A 23,141-nucleotide genomic window follows, 5' to 3' on the forward strand; every position below is an offset into this window, starting at 1 on the left:
ATGAATGATTACTCATATTTTTGTAATTTTATGAGATATTTCATGCTAGTTGCCAAATGATGGTTCCCACATCTGTTAGGTGACTCACATGGGCTGCTAAGAGCTGATCATTGGAGTGTATATACCAATAGTACATACATCTAAAAGATGTGTATTGTACGAGTACGAATACGGGTGCATACGAGTAGAATTGTTGATGAAACTGAACGAGGATGTAATTGTAAGCATTTTTGTTAAGTAGAAGTATTTTGATAAGTGTATTGAAGTCTTTCAAAAGTGTATAAATACATATTAAAACACTACATGTATATACATTTTAACTGAGTCGGTAAGTCATCGTTAGTCGTTACATGTAAGTGTTGTTTTGAAACCTTTAGGTTAACGATCTTGTTAAATGTTGTTAACCCAATGTTTATAATATCAAATGAGATTTTAAATTATTATATTATCATGATATTATCATGTATGTATATCTCTTAATATGATATATATACATTAAATGTCTTTACAACGATAATCGTTACATATATGTCTCGTTTAAAAATCATTAAGTTAGTAGTCTTGTTTTTACATATGTAGTTCATTGTTAATATACTTTATGATATGTTTTCTTATCATAGTATCATGTTAACTATATATATATCCATATATATGTCATCATATAGTTTTTACAAGTTTTAACGTTCGTGAATCACCGATCAACTTGGGTGGTCAATTGTCTATATGAAACATATTTCAATTAATCAAGTCTTAACAAGTTTGATTGCTTAACATGTTGGAAACATTTAATCATGTAAATATCAATCTCAATTAATATATATAAACATGGAAAAGTTCGGGTCACTACAGCGAGTCCGTAAGGAGCACGAGCTATTGGTGCAACTCCTGGTACAAGATCTATTTGAAATTCAACGGATCGATGTGGGGGTAATCCCGGTAATTCTTTCAGAAATACATCGGGAAATTCTTTTGTAATGGGAACATCATTGATGCTCTTTTCTTCAGTTTGTACTTTCTCGACGTGTGCTAGAACAGCATAGCAACCTTTTCTTATTAGTTTTTGTGCCTTCAAATTACTAATAAGATGTAGCTTCGTGTTGCCCTTTTCTCCGTACACCATTAAGGGTTTTCCTTTTTCTCGTATAATGCGAATTGCATTTTTGTAACAAACGATCTCTGCTTTCACTTCTTTCAACCAGTCCATACCGATTATCACATCAAAACTCCCTAACTCTACTGGTATAAAATCAATCTTAAATGTTTCGCTAACCAGTTTAATTTCTCGATTCCAACATATATTATCTGCTGAAATTAATTTACCATTTGCTAATTCGAGTAAAAATTTACTATCCAAAGGCGTCAATGGACAACTTAATTTAGCACAAAAATCTCTACTCATATAGCTTCTATCCGCACCCGAATCAAATAAAGCGTAAGCAGATTTATTGTCAATAAGAAACGTACCCGTAACAAGCTCCGGGTCTTCCTGTGCCTCTGCCGCATTAATATTGAAAACTCTTCCGCGGCCTTGTCCATTCGTGTTCTCCTGGTTCGGGCAATTTCTAATAATGTGGCCCGGTTTTCCACATTTATAACAAACTACATTGGCATAACTTGCTCCGACACTACTTGCTCCGCCATTACTCGTTCCGACACCATTTGTTCCTTTCGTTCTATTAACCCCTGGTCCGTAGACCTCACACTTCGCCGCGCTATGACCATTTCTTTTACACTTGTTGCAAAATTTGGTGCAGAACCCCGAGTGATACTTTTCACACCTTTGGCATAGCTGCTTCTGATTGTTGTTGTTGTTGCGGTTATTATTGTTGTTGGGATGATTGTTGTAGTTGCTGTTGTTGTTGTTGTTGTTGTTGTTGTTGTTGTTGTTGGGCCATTTGTTGTAGTTGCAATTGATGTTGCGATTGTTGGGGTAATTGTTGCGATTATTGTTGTAATTGCTGTTGTTGTTGTATTGGTGATTCTTATCACCGTTTTCCTACCACTTTCTTTTGACTTGCTTCACATTGGCCTCTTCAGCAGTCTGTTCTTTAATTCTTTCTTCAATCTAGTTCACTAGTTTGTGAGCCATTCTACATGCCTGTTGTATGGAGGCGGGCTCGTGTGAACTTATATCTTCTTGGATTCTTTCCGGTAATCCTTTCACAAACGCGTCGATCTTCTCTTCCTCATCTTCGAATGCTCCCGGACACAATAGGCACAATGCTGTGAATCGTCTTTCGTACGTGGTAATATCAAATCCTTGGGTTCGTAACCCTCTAAGTTCTGTCTTGAGCTTATTGACCTCGGTTCTGGGACGGTACTTCTCGTTCATCAAGTGCTTGAATGCTGACCACGGTAGTGCGTAAGCATCATCTTGTCCCACTTGCACTAGATAGGTATTCCACCATGTTAACGCAGAACCTGTGAAGGTATGCGTAGCGTACTTCACTTTGTCCTCTTCAGTACACTTACTTATGGCAAACACCGATTCGACCTTCTCGGTCCACCGTTTCAATCCGATCGGTCCTTCGGTTCCATCAAATTCCAAAGGTTTGCAGGCAGTGAATTCTTTGTAGGTGCATCCTACACGATTTCCTGTACTGCCAGATCCAAGGTTATTGTTGGTATGTAGCGCAGCCTGTACTGCGGCTATGTTTGAAGCTAGAAAAGTACGGAATTCCTCTTCATTCATATTCACGGTGTGTCGAGTAGTTGGTGCCATTTCCTTCAAAATAGTCAAATGGAACAAGTTAATCATACAGAATATTAAGAGTAGTTAATAGTATTTCTTAGCATAATATGAACTCATTTATAAAAGCTTTTTCTTCATATTAGCGTTTTATAAGTTTAAATTCGGGTAGTACCTACCCGTTAAGTTCATACTTAGTAGCTAATATACAATTCAACTACTACAATTCTATATGAAAAACTGATTATAATAATATTTCGCGTTCAAACTTTTTCACAATATTTTACAAACTTACAATACCGCTTATTTTACATATAGCATGAAATATAGCACACAATAAATTTGATACAAGATGGTTGTGAAGATAATTCTAGCTAGTACACAAGTCGTTCAGCAAAGGCAATAAAGACACGTAATTCATACGTCCAGAAACAAGTCATGCATTCTGGTTTTACTAGGACTACTTCCCATCCTTGGTCTTGTGGAACATAACCGTTATGGCCGTTGATAAGACAGCGTGTTGTAACGTCGTCAAAGGGACGAGGGTTATGTAATGTCCAACAGTCCCGTAACAATCTAAAAACCTCATTTCTTACCCCAATTACCGACTCCGTCACTTGTGGGAACGTTTTGTTTAATAGTTGTAGGCCGATGTTCTTGTTCTCACTTTGGTGAGAAGCGAACATTACTAATCCGTAAGCATAACATGCTTCTTTATGTTGCATGTTAGCCGCTTTTTCTAAATCACGAAGTCCAATATTCGGATATATTGAGTCAAAATAATTTCTTAACCCATTGCGTAAAATAGCATTTGGGTTCCCCGCAATATATGCGTCAAAGTAAACACATCGTAACTTATGGATTTCCCAATGTGATATCCCCCATCTTTCGAACGAAAGCCTTTTATAAACCAAGGCATTCTTGGAACGTTCTTCGAATGTCTTACAAACTGATCTCGCCTTAAATAGTTGTGTCGAAGAATTCTGACCGACTCTAGACAAGATTTCATCAATCATGTCTCCGGGTAGGTCTCTTAAAATATTGGGTTGCCTATCCATTTTGTGTTTTTATACTGTAAAATAGACAAGAGTTAGATTCATAAAAAAAATACTTATTAATACAAGCAATTTTTACATATATCATAAAGCATAAGCACACTATATTACATATATTACACCACACGAATACAACTATCTTATTCCGACTCGCTTGTTTCTTCTTCTTCGGTTTTGGTTCGTTTTGCCAAGTTTCTAGGGATATATGATGTTCCCCTAATACGAGCCGTCGTTATCCACATTGGTTTAGAAAAACCTGGTGGTTTAGAGGTTCCCGGGTCATTATTACAAATAAAGGACTTCGGAGGTTGACGATACATATAAAGTTCATCGGGGTTGGAATTAGATTTCTCTATTTTTATGCCCTTTCCCTTATTATTTTGTTTTGCCTTTTTAAATTCAGTTGGGGTAATTTCTATAACATCATCGGAATTCTCGTCGGAATCCGATTCATCGGAGAATTGGTAATCCTCCCAATATTTTGCTTCCTTGACGGAAACATCATTGACCATAATTAACCTTGGTCGGTTGGTTGAGGATTTTCTTTTACTTAACCGTTTTATTATTTCCCCCACCGGTTCTATTTCTTCATCCGGTTCCGATTCTTCTTCCGGTTCCGATTCTTCTTCCGGTTCCGACTCTTCTTCCGGTTCCTCTTCGGGAACTTGTGAATCAGTCCACGAATCATTCCAATTTACATTTGACTCTTCATTATTATTAGGTGAGTCAATGGGACTTGTTCTAGAGGTAGACATCTATCACATAATATCAAACGCGTTAAGAGATTAATATATCACATAATATTCATATGTTAAAAATATATAGTTTCCAACAAAATTTGTTAAGCAATCATTTTTCAAGTAAACACGGTCGAAGTCCAGACTCACTAATGCATCCTAACAAACTCGATAAGACACACTAATGCAAAATTCTGGTTCTCTAAGACCAACGCTCGGATACCAACTGAAATGTCCCGTTCTTATTGATTAAAAACGTTCCATATTAATTGATTTCGTTGCGAGGTTTTGACCTCTATATGAGAGGTTTTTCAAAGACTGCATTCATTTTAAAACAAACCATAACCTTTATTTCATCAATAAAGGTTTAAAAAGCTTTACGTAGATTATCAAATAATGATAATCTAAAATATCCTGTTTACACACGACCATTACATAATGGTTTACAATACAAATATGTTACAACAAAATAAGTTTCTTGAATGCAGTTTTTACACAATATCATACAAGCATGGACTTCAAATCTCGTCCTTATTTAAGTATGCGACAGCGGAAGCTCTTAATAATCACCTGAGAATAAACATGCTTAAAACGTCAACAAAAATGTTGGTGAGTTATAGGTTTAACCTATATATATCAAATCATAATAATAGACCACAAGATTTCATATTTCAATACGCATCCCATACATAGAGATAAAAATCATTCATATGGTGAACACCTGGTAACCGACATTAACAAGATGCATATATAAGAATATCCCCATCATTCCGGGACACCCTTCGGATATGATATAAATTTCGAAGTACTAAAGCATCCGGTACTTTGGATGGGGTTTGTTAGACCCAATAGATCTATCTTTAGGATTCGCGTCAATTAGGGTGTCTGTTCCCTAATTCTTAGATTACCAGACTTAATAAAAAGGGACATATTCGATTTCGATAATTCAACCATAGAATGTAGTTTCACGTACTTGTGTCTATTTTGTAAATCATTTATAAAACCTGCATGTATTCTCATCCCAAAAATATTAGATTTTAAAAGTGGGACTATAACTCACTTTCACAGATTTTTTTTTACTTCGTCGGGAAGTAAGACTTGGCCACTGGTTGATTCACGAACCTATAACAATATATACATATATATCAAAGTATGTTCAAAATATATTTACAATACTTTTAATATATTTTGATGTTTTAAGTTTATTAAGTCAGCTGTCCTCGTTAGTAACCTACAACTAGTTGTCCACAGTTAGATGTACAGAAATAAATCGATAAATATTATCTTGAATCAATCCACGACCCAGTGTATACGTATCTCAGTATTGATCACAACTCAAACTATATATATTTTGGAATCAACCTCAACCCTGTATAGCTAGCTCCAACATTCACATATAGAGTGTCTATGGTTGTTCCGAAATATATATAGATGTGTCGACATGATAGGTCGAAACATTGTATACGTGTCTATGGTATCTCAAGATTACATAATATACAATACAAGTTGATTAAGTTATGGTTGGAATAGATTTGTTACCAATTTTCACGTAGCTAAAATGAGAAAAATTATCCAATCTTGTTTTACCCATAACTTCTTCATTTTAAATCCGTTTTGAGTGAATCAAATTGCTATGGTTTCATATTGAACTCTATTTTATGAATCTAAATAGAAAAAGTATAGGTTTATTGTCGGAAAAATAAGTTACAAGTCGTTTTTGTAAAGGTAGTCATTTCAGTCGAAAGAACGACGTCTAGATGACCATTTTAGAAAACATACTTCCACTTTGAGTTTAACCATAATTTTTGGATATAGTTTCATGTTCATAATAAAAATCATTTTCTCAGAATAACAACTTTTAAATCAAAGTTTATCATAGTTTTTAATTAACTAACCCAAAACAGCCCGCGGTATTACTACGACGGCTTAAATCCGGTTTTACGGTGTTTTTCGTGTTTCCAGGTTTTAAATCATTGAGTTAGCATATCATATAGATATACAACATGTGTTTAGTTGATTTTAAAAGTCAAGTTAGAAGGATTAACTTTTGTTTGCGAACAAGTTTAGAATTAACTAAACTATGTTCTAGTGATTACAAGTTTAAACCTTCGAATAAGATAGCTTTATATGTATGAATCGAATGATGTTATGAACATCATTACTACCTTAAGTTCCTTGGATAAACCTACTGGAAAAGAGAAAAATGGATCTAGCTTCAACGGATCCTTGGATGGCTCGAAGTTCTTGAAGCAGAATCATGACACGAAAACAAGTTCAAGTAAGATCATCACTTGAAATAAGATTGTTATAGTTATAGAAATTGAACCAAAGTTTGAATATGATTATTACCTTGTATTAGAATGATAACCTACTATAAGAAACAAAGATTTCTTGAGGTTGGATGATCACCTTACAAGATTGGAAGTGAGCTTAGCAAACTTGAAAGTATTCTTGATTTTATGAAACTAGAACTTTTGGAATTTATGAAGAACACTTAGAACTTGAAGATAGAACTTGAGAGAGATCAATTAGATGAATAAAATTGAAGAATGAAAGTGTTTGTAGGTGTTTTTGGTCGTTGGTGTATGGATTAGATATAAAGGATATGTAATTTTGTTTTCATGTAAATAAGTCATGAATGATTACTCATATTTTTGTAATTTTATGAGATATTTCATGCTAGTTGCCAAATGATGGTTCCCACATGTGTTAGGTGACTCACATGGGCTGCTAAGAGCTGATCATTGGAGTGTATATACCAATAGTACATACATCTAAAAGCTGTGTATTGTACGAGTACGAATACGGGTGCATACGAGTAGAATTGTTGATGAAACTGAACGAGGATGTAATTGTAAGCAGTTTTTTTAAGTAGAAGTATTTTGATAAGTGTCTTGAAGTCTTTCAAAAGTGTATGAATACATATTAAAACACTACATGTATATACATTTTAACTGAGTCGTTAAGTCATCGTTAGTCGTTATATGTAAATGTTGTTTTGAAACCTTTAGGTTAACGATATTGTTAAATGTTGTTAACCCAATGTTTATAATATCAAAAGAGATTTTAAATTATTATATTATCATGATATTATGATGTACGAATATCTCTTAATATGATATATATACATTAAATGTCGTTACAACGATAATCGTTACATATATGTCTCGTTTCAAAATCATTAAGTTAGTAGTCTTGTTTTTACATATGTAGTTCATTGTTAATATACTTAATGATATGTTTACTTATCATAATATCATGTTAACTATATATATAACCATATATATGTCATCATATAGTTTTTACAAGTTTTAACGTTCGTGAATCACCGGTCAACTTGGGTGGTCAATTGTCTATATGAAACCTATTTCAATTAATCAAGTCTTAACAAGTTTGATTGCTTAACATGTTGGAAACATTTAATCATGTAAATACCAATCTCAATTAATATATATAAACATGGAAAAGTTCGGGTCACTACAGTATTGGTGATTCTTATCACCATTTTCCTCCCACTTTCTTTTGACTTGCTTCACATTGGCCTCTTCAGCCACCTGTTCTTTAATTCTTTCCTCAATCTGGTTCACTAGTTTGTGAGCCATTCTACATGCCTGTTGTATGGAGGCGGGCTCGTGTGAACTTATATCTTCTTGGATTCTTTCCGGTAATCCTTTCACAAACACGTCGATCTTCTCTTCCTCATCTTCGAACGCTCCCGGACACAATAGGCACAATTCTGTGAATCGTCTTTCATACGTGGTAATATCAAATCCTTGGGTTCGTAACCCTCTAAGTTCTGTCTTGAGCTTATTGACCTCAGTTCTGGGACGGTACTTCTCGTTCATCAAGTGCTTGAATGCTGACCACGGTAGTGCGTAAGCATCATCTTGTCCCACTTGCTCTAGATAGGTATTCCACCATGTTAACGCAGTACCTGTGAAGGTATGCGTAGTGTACTTCACTTTGTCCTCTTCAGTACACTTACTTATGGCAAACACCGATTCGACCTTCTCGGTCCACCGTTTCAATCCGATCGGTCCTTCGGTTCCATCAAATTCCAAAGGTTTGCAAGCAGTGAATTCTTTGTAGGTGCATCCTACGCGATTTCCTGTACTGCTAGATCCATGGTTATTATTGGTATGTAGCGCAGCCTGTACTGCGGCTATGTTTGAAGCAAGAAAGGCACGAAATTCCTCTTCGCTCATATTCAAGGTGTGTCAAGTAGTTGGTGCCATTTCCTTCAAAATAGTCAAATGAAACAAGTTAATCATACAGAATATTAAGAGTAGTCAATAGTATCTCGTAGCATAATATGAACTCATTTATAAAAGTTTTTTCTTCATATTAGCGTTTTATAAGTTTAAATTCGGGTAGTACGTACCCGTTAAGTTCATACTTAGTAGCTAATATACAATTCAACTACTACAATTCGATATGAAAAACTGATTATAATAATATTTCGCCTTCAAACTTTTACACAATATTTTACACACTTACAATACCGCTTATTTTACATATAGCATGAAATATAGCACACAATAAATTTGATACAAGATGGTTGTGAAGATAATTCTAGCTAGTACACAAGTCGTTCAGCAAAGGCATTAAAGACACGTAATTCATACGTCCAGAAACAAGTCATGCATTCTGGTTTTACTAGGACTACTTCCCATCCTTGGTCTTGTGGAACATAACCGTTATGGCCGTTGATAAGACAGCGTGTTGTAACGTCGTCAAAGGGACGAGGGTTACGTAATGTCCAACAGTCCTGTAACAATTTAAAAACCTCATTTCTTACCCCAATTACCGACTCTGTCACTTGTGGGAACGTTTTGTTTAATAGTTGTAGCCCGATGTTCTTGTTCTCACTTTGGTGAGAAGCGAACATTACTAACCCGTAAGCATAACATGATTCTTTATGTTGCATTTTAGCCACTTTTTCTAAATCACGAAGTCCTATATTCGGATATATTGAGTCAAAATAATTTCTTAACCCGTTGCGTAAAATAGCATTTGGGTTCCCCGCAATATATGCGTCAAAGTAAACACATCGTAACTTATGGATTTCCCAATGTGATATCCCCCATCTTTCGAACGAAAGCATTTTATAAACCAAGGCATTCTTGGAACGTTCTTCGAATGTCTTACAAACTGATCTCGCCTTAAATAGTTGTGCCGAGGAATTCTGACCGACTCTAGACAAGATTTCATCAATCATGTCTCCGGGTAGGTCTCTTAAAATATTGGGTTGTCTATCCATTTTGTGTTTTTATACTGTAAAATAGACAAGAGTTAGATTCATAAAAAAAAATACTTATTAATACAAGCAATTTTTACATATATCATAAAGCATAAGCACACTATATTACATATATTACACCACACGAATACAACTATCTTATTCCGACTCACTCGTTTCTTCTTCTTTAGTTTTGGTTCGTTTTGCCAACTTTCTAGGGATATATGATGTTCCCCTAATACGAGCTATCGTTTTCCACATTGGTGTAGAAAAACCTGGTGGTTTAGAGGTTCCCGTGTTATTGTCACAACTTAAGAAATACGGGTGTTGACGATACATATAATGTTCATCGGGTTTGGAATCAAATTTCTCTATTTTTATTCCCTTTCTCTTATTGTTCTCTTTTGCCTTATTAAATTGTGTTGGGTAATTTCTATAACATCATCGGAATCCTTGTCGGGATTCGATTCATCGGAGAATTGGTAATCCTCCCAATACTTTGCTTCCTTGGTGGAAACTCCATTGACCATAATTAACTTTGGTCGGTTGGTTGAGGATTTTCTTCTACTTAACCGTTTTATTATTTCCCCCACTGGTTCTATTTCTTCTTCCGGTTCCGATTCTTCTTTCGGTTCCGACTCTTCTTTCAGTTCCTCTTCGGGAACTTGTGAATCAGTCCACGAATCATTCCAATTTACATTTGACTCTTCATTATTATTAGGTGAGTCAATGGGACTTGTTCTAGAGGTAGACATCTATCACATAATATCAAACACATTAAGAGATTAATATATCACATAATATTCACATGTTAAAAATATATAGTTTCCAACAAAATTTGTTAAGCAATCATTTTTTCAAGTAAACACGGTCGAAGTCCAGACTCACTAATGCATCCTAACAAACTCGATAAGATACACTAATGCAAAATTCTGGTTCTCTAAGACCAACGCTCGGATACCAACTGAAATGTCCCGTTCTTATTGATTAAAAATGTTCCATATTAATTGATTTCGTTGCGAGGTTTTGACCTCTATATGAGACGTTTTTCAAAGACTGCATTCATTTTAAAACAAACCATAACCTTTATTTCATCAATAAAGGTTTAAAAAGCTTTACGTAGATTATCAAATAATGATAATCTAAAATATACTGTTTACACGCGACCATTACATAATGGTTTACAATACAAATATGTTACAACGAAATAAGTTTCTTGAATGCAGTTTTTACACAATATCATACAAGCATGGACTCCAAATCTCGTCCTTATTTAAGTATGTGACAGCGAAAGCTCTTAATAATCACCTGAGAATAAACATGCTTAAAACGTCAACAAAAATGTTGGTGAGTTATAGATTTAACCTATATATTATCAAGTCATAATAATAGACCACAAGATTTCATATTTCAATACACATCCCATATATAGAGATAAAAATCATTCATATGGTGAACACCTGGTAACCGACATTAACAAGATGCATATTTAAGAATATCCCCATCATTCCGGGACACCCTTCGGATACGATATAAATTTCGAAGTACTAAGGCATCCGGTACTTTGGATGGGGTTTGTTAGGCCCAATAGATCTATCTTTAAGATTCGCGTCAATTAGGGTGTCTGTTCCCTAATTCTTAGATTACCAGACTTAATAAAAAGGGGCATATTCGATTTCGATAATTCAACCATAGAATGTAGTTTCACGTACTTGTGTCTATTTTGTAAATCATTTATAAAACCTGCATGTATTCTCATCCCAAAAATATTAGATTTTAAAAGTGGGACTATAACTCACTTTCATAGATTTTTTACTTCGTCGGGAAGTAAGACTTGGCCACTGGTCGATTCACGAACCTATAACAAATATGTACATATATATCAAAGTATGTTCAAAATATATTTACAACAATTTTAATACATTTTGATGTTTTAAGTTTATTAAGTCAGCTGTTCTCGTTAGTAACCTACAACTAGTTGTCCACAGTTAGATGTACAGAAATAAATCGATATATATTATCTTGAATCAATCCACGACCCAGTTGATAATGCTAAAAACGAACATATATTTCATAGCATTATCCCTCAAGAAAGACAAGCTTTTAGTTGCAATTGTTCTATTTACAAGTGATATTCGTTTAAATAATAAAAGGTGAAGACAAAAGACAGATTCGACGAATTAAAGACGCAAATGACCAAAAAGCTCAAAAGAACAGAATACAATCAAAGAGGTTCCAATTATTGATAAATAACGTCTCGAAATTACAAGAGTACAAGATTCAAAACGCAAAGTAAAAGATATTAAATTGTACGCAAGGACGTTCAAAAATTCGGAACCGGGACCAGAGTCAACTCTCAACGCTCGATGCAACGGACTAAAAATTACAAGTCAACTATGCACATAAATATAATATAATATTTAAATAATTCTTATAATTATTTATATATTATATTTATTTAATTAAAACGTCGACAAACAAGAAAACAAGAATTTTGAGCTGTCACCTACCACCATGCAATCGCATGGCCTGGAGGCACAAAAGCCATGCGATCGCATGGCCAACTTTTTCAGTTCACAGGCCTATAAATTTCGAGCTTTGATGCACCATATATCCATCCTTTAATCTCTCTCTCAATATATACGTAATATATATAAATATATATATATATATATATATATTTATATTTTAAGTTTAATTTTAATTTTAATTTCTAATAATAAGGGTATGTTAGCGAATGTTGTAAGGGTGTAAGTCGAAATTCTGTCCGTGTAACGCTACGCTATTTTTAATCATTGTAAGTTATGTTCAACCTTTTTACATTAATGTCTCGTAGCTAAGTTATTATTATTCTTATTTAATCCGAAGTAATCATGATGTTGGGCTAAAAATATTAAAATTGGGTAATTGGGCTTTTGTACCATAATTGGGGTTTGGACAAAAGAACGACACTTGTGGAAATTAGACTATGGGCTATTAATGGGCTTTATATTTGTTTAACTAAATGATAATTTGTTAATTTTAATATAAAGATTTACAATTGGACGTCCCTATAAATAACCATATACACTCGATCGGACACGATGGGCGGGGTATTTATATGTACGAATAATCGTTCATTTAACCGGACACGGGAATGGATTAATAGCCACTAGAATTATTAAAACAGGGGTGAAATTATGTACAAGGACACTTGGCATAATTGTTAACAAAGTATTAAAACCTTGGGTTACACGCAGTCGATAACCTGGTGTAATTATTAAACAAAGTATTAAAATCTTGTTATAGTTTAAGTCCCCAATTAGTTGAAATATTTAACTTCGGGTATAAGGATAATTTGACGAGGATGCTCGCACTTTATATTTATGACTAATGGACTGTTATGGACAAAAACTAGACGGACATATTAAATAATCCAGGACAAAGGACAATTAACCCATGGGCATAAAACTAAAATCAACACGTCAAACATCATGATTACGGAAGTTTAAATAAGCATAATTCTTTTATTTCATATTTAATTTCCTTTATTTTATATTTAATTGCACTTTTAATTATCGTACTTTTTAATTATCGCAAGTTTATTTTATCGCACTTTTATTTATCACAATTTCATTATCGTTATTTACTTTACGCTTTAAATTAAGTCTTGTATTTATTTTTAATATTTTACATTTGGTTTTAACTGCAACTAAAGTTTTAAAATCGACAAACCGGTCATTAAACGGTAAAAACCCCCATTTTATAATAATAATATTACTTATTTATATATTTGTATTTTTATAAATTAACCTAATATAGCGTTAAGCTTTGTTTAAAGATTTTTTTTCCCTGTGGAACGAACCGGACTTACTAAAAACTACACTACTGTACGATTAGGTACACTGCCTATAAGTGTTGTAGCAAGGTTTAAGTATATCCATTCTATAAATAAATAAATATCTTGTCTAAAATTGTATTGTATTTAATAGTATTTCCTAGTAAAATTTAATAGTATTTTATACCCCTTAGCTTTGACATCAAGTATTTTTGGCGCCGCTGCCGGGGAACATCTAGCTTAAAAGCCGGAAGCGCAACGCTAATATAAAAAAAAAAATTTTATTTTTAGTTTACTTTTATAAAAAAAAATATACTTTTGTGAAAATACGTTTTAAATATTCGAAAATATAAAAAGAAAAAAAAATATATAAATATTTTTAAGAGTTTGTAAGTTATATAAAATTTTTTTTCTTTATCTTTATTTTATAAAAAAAATAAGTTTTATTTAATTTATATAAATATATTACATAATTTTTTATTAAAACAGCAAAACAAAAAAATAAAAAAAATAATAAATATAATAAATACTCGAGCCCGATACTGTTACAGCCCGTATCCTGGCCCAAAACCTCAGCTCATGCGATCGCATGAGCCCGAAGGCAAAATCTCATGCGATCGCATGAGAGTGTCTGACACGCCAACTTCAACCCTAATTAAGCATTTATTACGGGGTTTATTTATATTATTATTACTTTAACCCTAATTAGGTTATTATTATTATAATATTTAGTTTTAATTTTATTATTTTGTATTATTTAGTTTTAATTAGTTAATTAATTTATATAAACTTAATAGTTTTATAAAATAAATAATATAAAAATAATATTTTTATAAAAATTGTAATTTTTACAACTTTTAGTATATTTTTATATTTTGTCCATTTTTAATTATTTTAGCGTAATATTTGCGTTTTTCGCTCGTATTTAGTTTTTAAACATAGTTTTTGCCATAGTTATTTTTAGATTTTTAGGCTTTGCCGTAAAATCCCTTAAGTGCTTTTTATTTAGACTAAGATTTAGGTGCTTTAGAATTTTGCGACGCCTTTTTAAGTTTTAGTACCTTTTTAAGTTATTTCCATTTGGGATATAGTTTTACTTGTAAGCTTTAATATTTTTAGACGCAACTTTTAGTTTTTAGTTTTTAGTTCCTTTTTAAGTTTAGACGCGCTATTTTTTTTATTTTACGACGCCTTTTACCTATGTATCAATTATCACTCCAATTAGTAATCTCAATTTGCGATTATAATTTTATGTTAGTGATAGTAATAAGGTTGGGTTAGTCGAGTATTTTAAAGTTTTATAAGTCACTATTTTTCTTTCTTATTTTTCGACGCCTTTTATTTTTCAATTCTTTTCTTTTTCGACCTTTTTCGACGCGCTCTTTTTCTTTCTTATTTCTCGCTATTCTAGTTTTTAGGACATAGATTTTTATTCTACTTCTTATCTAAATTTCTTAAAATTACGAAAATTTATTTTAAGTGGTTAAATTGATAGACATCAAAATTTTCTGGTTCGTAGTAATAGTTGGATTTGTACGTGGACCGGGTTATTGGAGCCAAACAGTACTCAATTATATTGAGACCAAACGAATCCTGCCCCTCTGCTGCATCTTTTGGCTATTCGAAACGTGGGCAAAATCAGAAAAGTCTATTAATTGGATAACTTATATAATTTTTCTTTCTTTTTTAAAAACTAATAGGATATTCTGTGAATGCACCGAGCAAGACGTTCACCAACTTTTGTACGTTCACCACCTATAACTAGATCAAGACATTTAGCTAATATTACCGCCGTTGATTTTTCTTTAGAATCGTCATCTAGTCGACCAAGTACTCCAGTTCAAATTTCCGATAATCCATTTTTTGAACCCGACCTCACAATTGAGAATCCGGAGAATATTCAGGGACAATTCGTAGATCCTGAACCATTAATCTTTCCTCCGAAACCACCAATCATTCAAACAGAGATTGTTGAGGAACGAACCATTAAATCAGAATCCTCTAGTGATTCAGATTCAACAAATTCAATTATGGAAGTAACAGAACCTTTAAGTATGGAAGACCGAATGAGAGCTAAACGCACTGGCCAAGGTCACGCAATTACTCATCCAGACATTAATGCACCAGATTATGAAATCAAAGGACAAATTCTACACATGGTGACTAATCAATGCCAATTTAGTGGTGCACCGAAGGAGGATCCAAACGAACATCTTCGTACCTTTAATAGGATCTGCACACTATTTAAAATAAGAGAAGTGGAGGATGAACAGATATATCTCATGTTATTTCCCTGGACTTTAAAGGGAGAAGCCAAAGATTGGTTGGAATCGTTACCTGAAGGGGCGATTGATACATGGGACGTTTTAGTTGAAAAATTTCTTAAACATTTCTTTCCGGCATCTAAAGCCGTAAGATTTCAAGGAGAAATTGTTACGTTCACACAGAAACCGAATGAAACTCTATATGAGTCATGGACAAGATTTAGAAAGTTATTAAGAGGATGTCCGCAACATGGTTTAGACACCTGTCAAATAGTACAAATATTCTACCAAGGATGCGACATCACTACAAGGAAAGACATCGATATAGCAGCTGGTGGTTCTATTATGAATAAAACCGAAACTGATGCTTACAAAATTATTGATAACACTGCTTCCCACTCACATGAGTGGCATCAAGAAAAAGATATCGTTAGATCATCTAAAGCAGCTAGAGCCGATTCTAGCCATGACTTAGATTCCATTTCTGCAAAGATAGATGCTGTCGAGAGACGAATGGAAAAGATGACTAAAGATATCCACTCAATAAGAATTAGTTGTGAGCAGTGTGGAGGACCACATTTGACAAAAGATTGTCTCAGTATTGAACTAACAATAGAACAAAGAGAGAATATTTCATACATAAACCAAAGGCCTGGAAATAATTATCAGAATAATTATCAACCGCCAAGACCGATTTACAATCAAAACCAGAATTATAACCGAAATGTTCCATACAACAACCAACATGGTCCTAGCAATCAACAAGTATCCAATAATACTTACAACCAGCAAAGAACTAATTTTCAAAACAAACCACCACAAACCGATGATAAAAAGCCGAATTTAGAAGATATGATGACGAAGCTAGTTGAAACTCAAACGCAGTTTTTCACATCTCAGAAACAAACCAATGAACAAAATGCTCAAGCATTTAGAAATCAACAAGCTTCTATTCAAAATCTGGAACAAGAAGTAAGTAACCTAGCAAGGTTAATCGGTGAAAGAAAATCGGGAAGTTTACCTAGTGATACAAATGCTAACCCCCGGAATGAAACAGCTAAAGCCATTACCACAAGAAGTGGTACAACACTTAAACCACCTGAAATACCTGTAACTTCTGATGAAACTATTCCTACTCCACAAGAACCACAATCTGATTAAGATAAGGAAAAAGAACCGGTAGTTGAAAAGGTTAATGAAGATAACACAGTTAAGGCTAAACCTTATGTTAAACCATACCAACCACCACTTCCTTACCCGAGTAAAATGAAAAAAGAGAAACTTGAAGCCGAGCAATCCAAATTCTTGGATATGTTTAAACAAATAAATGTCAATCTTCCTTTCATTGATGTGATTTCAGGAATGCCTAGATATGCTAAATACTTGAAAGATCTAATCTCAAATAGAAAGAAAATGGAAGAACTCTCGGCTGTTACTATGAATGCTAATTGTTCAGCAGTGCTGTTGAATAAGATACCAGAAAAACTATCTGATCCAGAAAGTTTTACAATTCCATGTTTTCTGGGTAGTCTTAGTTCAATAGAAGCATTGGCAGACTTAAATGCTAGTATAAATTTAATGCCGTATTCATTATACGCTAAACTAGACCTTGGAGAATTGAAACCAACAAGAATAAGTATACAACTAGCTGATAGATCAATAAAATATCCTAGAGGGATAATGGAGAAAATGCTAGTTAAAGTTGGTGCTTTAGTATTTCCAGTAGATTTTGTTGTTCTGGACATGGAAGAAGATTCTCAAGTTCCTCTCATATTAGGAAGACCATTCTTAAACACGGCTAATGCAATGATAGTCGTGTTTAGTAAAAAATTGACCCTAAGTATAGAGGACGAGAGTGTTACCTTTTCAGTTGATAGAGCAATGCAACAACCGCAATCTACAGATGATACATGCTATTATATTCAAACTATAGACTCACATGCAGAATTGTTAGAAGAATTTACAGAATTACAAGGAACAGGAGAATGTTCTTTAGGAGAAGGAACTGAACCAATTGATGATGTTGAAATGTTAGCTACACTAATAGCTAATGGATATGAACCAACAACAGAAGAAATTCAAATGCTAAATGAAGAAGACAGATATCGATATAAATCATCGATAGAAGAACCTCCAACATTAGAATTAAAGTCACTTCCAAACCATTTGGAATACGCTTATTTACATGGTGAATCTGAATTACCTGTAATAATATCGTCTTCTCTTACTGAAAATGAGAAATCACAACTCATTTCTGTGTTGAAAGCTCATAAACCAGCCATTGCATGGAAGATTCATGATATTAAAGGAATAAGTCCTTCGTATTGCACACACAAAATACTTATGGAAGAAGGTCATAAAACATATGTGCAACGCCAATGAAGACTAAATCCTAATATGCAAGATGTTGTTAAAAAAGAAATTATTAAACTACTAGATGCAGGTTTAATTTATCCAATTTCTGATAGTCCATGGGTAAGCCCAGTTCAATGCGTGCCTAAGAAGGGTGGCATGACTGTCATTACAAATGAGAAAAATGAGCTTATTCCTACTAGGACTGTAACAGGATGACGTGTTTGTATTGATTATAGAAAATTAAATGATGCCACCAGAAAAGATCACTTTCCCTTACCTTTCATTGATAAAATGTTGGAAAGATTAGCCGGAAATAGTTACTATTGTTTTCTAGATGGTTTTTCCGGATACTTTCAAATTCCAATAGCACCCGAAGACCAAGAGAAAACCACATTCACGTGCCCTTATGGTACTTTTGCTTACAAACGCATGCCATTTGGACTTTGCAACGCCCCTGCAACCTTTCAAAGGTACATGATGGCAATTTTTCACGACATGATAGAAGAATGCATGGAAGTTTTCATGGATGACTTTTCAGTCTTTGGTGATACATTTGAATCATGTCTAGTTAATCTGGAACGAATGCTTATCAGATGCGAACAATCAAATCTAGTACTTAATTGGGAGAAATGCCATTTCATGGTTAAAGAAGGTGTAACGACCCGGAAATTTCCGACCAAATTTAAACTCTAATCTCTATATGGTTCCGACACGATAAGCAAAAACCCTAAAGTTGACCCGCACTTTTTTGATCGTTCTATACTCATAAGATTAATATTTACATAAATTAAACCTTACCAACATGATAAGCAATCCAAATTGTTGAGACTTATGTTTTCGAAAAGAGTTTTACACAACGTTTGACCGTCTAGTTTGACCGATGATATCACGAACTATACAATATATGATAATTATACGTTTGTGTATATATATGTATATATACATATTTAACATGATCTAAGAATGTTTTAATATCTCATTTTGTATTAATAACAATAAGTTATAATTATATTTTGAAACTACTAACTTAAGTTTTCAAAACGATAACCATACGTAACGTTATTTGACTTAAATACTTATGACCTATAATGTTTATACATATATCGTATAAGTAATGTATTTAATCACTTTTAAAGACTTAAATACATAAAACAATATAAGTATATTTACAAAAGATAGCTATATTTGAATCCTCGTTCCGTTTTCTCAAAGATTTCTATACGTATACCTAGGGTATATGTACCCGTATCATACGCAGCTTCTAGATATATTTACTATTGGTATATACCAATACAAATCTGCTCCTTAGCAGCCTTAAATGATTAAGAAACATGTGGAACCAACCATTTGTCAAGTAGCATGAATTATTTAGCAAGAAAACAAAGTTAGGTATTTTTTTTTCCTTTATAACCTAAAAACGTTTTTATGCATGCACACCATTTCTTCACCCCATTTTCTCATACTTACACTTCCATTTCTCTCTCAAAATACTCTTAACTTCATACTTGATCATCTCCAAGCATTTTCCCCATCATTTAGCTTCAAAAACCTTACTTAAACACCATAAGAAAACCATACAAAAACACTTCAAGAAATCCTTCCAAGAACACAAACTTACTTCCAATCTTTCATCCAATTCCATCACCCTTTTGGTTCTAGCTTTTTACTCCTCTTTTACAGCAACCTTGTCCAAGGAACTTGAGGTAGTATCTATGTTCATAACCTTATTCGATTCATATATATATATAGCTATCATATTTTGTGGTATACAATTTTAACAACAAGAACATAGTTTGAAAGTTTTCAAACTTGTTTGCAAACTAAATAGATCCTTCTAACTTAACTTTTAAAATACTTCAAGACCTGTAATATAACTTAAATATATGCTAACTTAACAAGGTATAACTTGGTTTTTCAAAGAATATCTCAAAAACTGGTTTTACGACGTCGGAGTGCAACCGGGGACTGTTTTGGGTTGGATAATTAAAAACCATTTTAAACTTTGAATTGGAGGTTTATTTTCTGGAAAAATAATTTTTACTATGAATATGATAACACATAAAAATTTCATGATTTAATTCAAAGTATAAGTATTTTTAGAAAAATGGTCATTAAGTGTTATTTTTTTGTAACAAAAATGTTTAACTTCATAAGTTTCACTAAAGTTTCACCTATGCCGTGTGATTTTGAATACAAACCAAGGTATTTTCAGTTCATAGTCTTAAAGAGGGACTCGATCCAAGGAGATGGCAAGTTGAATCAACGAAAACGGATTTGTAACGAAGAAACTATGACCGAAACAAAATTGGTTATCCTAGACTTGTTTAACTTCGGGATTAATTGGGAAAAATTAAATAAATCACATATTTCTAAGATAACATGATATTTTATATATATGTACTTATAATTCAATTTCATATGGTTCAGGATCACCCGTAAACAACACGAGAAGATTAATCATAAGATCCCATGTTTGTACGCAACACGTCATTTGACAACACCGGTACTTTATGTATGCAACACGTCATTTGACAACACCGGTACCGTGGGTCAAGATTAATCTCGACCAATACATATACGATGGGGTTTTATTTATTTCGTTGGGGGTTTTATTTATTTCATTGCGGGTATATTAAACATCTAAAAATGAACCATTAAAATTGAATTACTAACAACGAGCTGCTAACTACGGACTAAGGAATTATTCAAAGTATTAAAAGTATAACAAGTATATATATGTGACGTTTGTTTAAAAAGAAAAGGTATTGATATATTATATATGGATAGGTTCGTGATATCAACCGGAGACCAAGTCAAATTATATATATCTTCAAGACGAAAGTGAGTATATAGTCCCACTTTTAAACTCTAAATATTTCGGGATGAGAATACATGTATTTTATGTTTTACGTTATGGACACAAGTAACTGAAAAATATATTCTACGTTGAGTTGTACCACTGGCATACTTCCCTGTAGCTTGGTAACTAATATTTACAGCGGTATTGTAAACGCGAATCCTGTTGATAGATCTATCGGGCCTGACAACCCCAACCGGACTGGACGACCAGTATTCAACGGTTGCACAGTACTTCGTTTCGTGACTACACTTGGTACAGTGTAGTAAGATTTCATATTAAAGGGAATATGCGACGTGATTAATTGTTAAGTATGGTTACCAAGTGCTCAACCACTTAGAATATTTTTATTAAAATGTTTATATATGAAATCTTGTGGTCTATATTTATATCGCTGTCGACATTAAACCTATATCTCACCAACTTTATGTTGACATTTTAAAGCATGTTATTCTCAGGTATGAATTAAGTCTTCCGCTGTGCATTATCTCGTACTAAGGATACTACTTGAGGCCATTAAGGACTTATATCATAAGGCGTTGCATTCGAGTCATTGAAGTTCATAGAGACTATTATTAAATAAATGGCGGTTTAGGTCATTTGAATATTATGAAATGTCAGGCGAATATGTCAATTATGGATGTAACTATAGATTGCCTTTTAAGAATAAATGCAACGTTTGTAAGATGTATCATATAGAGGGCAAGTACCTCGCAATGTTATCAACTATTGTAATTCGTTTGTAATCAATATGGACAACGTCCGGATGATTAGTTTCGGATCCTTTCAGTTGGTATCAGAGCGTTGGTCTTAGCGAACCAGGCCTTGCATTAGTGTGTCTAACTAGTAGTTGTTAGGATACATTAAGTGAGTCTGGACTTTGACCGTGTCTGCCTGTCAAAAGTTTTGCTTATCAATCCTAGTCGGAAATCATCTGCTTATCATCCTTAGGGAACTGCCTGCTTATCATTCTTAAGTCTGGACACGTCTTACTGCATTTAGTGCATCGATAATGTATAGACAAAATTCATATCCTAGCGTATCTGTTACTATAGACATTGCCTGACGTATTTCAAAGATTCTCCGTAATTCATGGGATTTTGATATTATATATACATATGTAAATTATGTATTGAAGAGTACCAAACCCAACTCCTATAATCTATTCCAAACCAAAAATTCATTTCTCCGACCATACAAGATGGATTCTTCATCCAGCTCAAATTCCTCCGACTTCGATAGCTTCGCCGATATGGATTTCCATTCGAGCTCCGAGAACAGCGTTACCGGAATGGATCAACCAATTTCCCATCATCTATTCTGGATGAATTGGGGATGGGTTCGTAATATACTAAATTTCTGGAGGCAAGAAGAAGGTGATCCATTCCATCCACCAAATTGTCCTCTTAACGATGAACCTGAAGCACTTACCGGCGAACCTATTCGAAACACCATTTTCTCGCTCATTTCTAGAGTATCTCGTCATGATTACATACTATCCCATATTTCAAATCTTGTTCATTCGCTCGTTCCAACCGTCAATCATCCCGGTATAATAGAAGAAGTCAACGAACTCCGTGCTCGGGTAGTGGTTTTGGAGAATATGGTGCGAAGGTTACAAACACCAACAGCAGCACCAGCAGCATAATCCGTACTACCATCGTCAACGCCGACAGTACCTTTATCACCCCAAACACAACCGCGCCTTAAATCTCAACATCACAATCTGTATCTCGAATATCAACATCACACGACTCAATATCTGTACTTCGAGTATGATCTTCGTTCTATATATCGTTCTACATCGATTATCTTCGCTTTACGTATCGTATGACGATTATGTAATTTCTAAAGTCTTAGAGATTATGTAATCTAGAATTAACGATAAATCAAATGAGTTTAATATCTTATTGACTCATTAAATCTATGATTATCTCTGAAGAAAATATATATGCAAGTATATTTTCATAAAGATAGTAATTAAAAATTCCTTCGTACAAACTATTAATGATGAAAATATTTTAACGGGTGGGTAGTACCCGAGGAATATTTAGAATTCACATTAATAAGTTATATTGTACATTCTTGAATCTGATTCAACGGTTATCTATTATCTTACTTACAACCA

The sequence above is a fragment of the Rutidosis leptorrhynchoides genome, chromosome 11 (genome assembly GCF_046630445.1).
Source record: "Rutidosis leptorrhynchoides isolate AG116_Rl617_1_P2 chromosome 11, CSIRO_AGI_Rlap_v1, whole genome shotgun sequence".
NCBI classification, from domain to species: domain Eukaryota; kingdom Viridiplantae; phylum Streptophyta; class Magnoliopsida; order Asterales; family Asteraceae; genus Rutidosis; species Rutidosis leptorrhynchoides.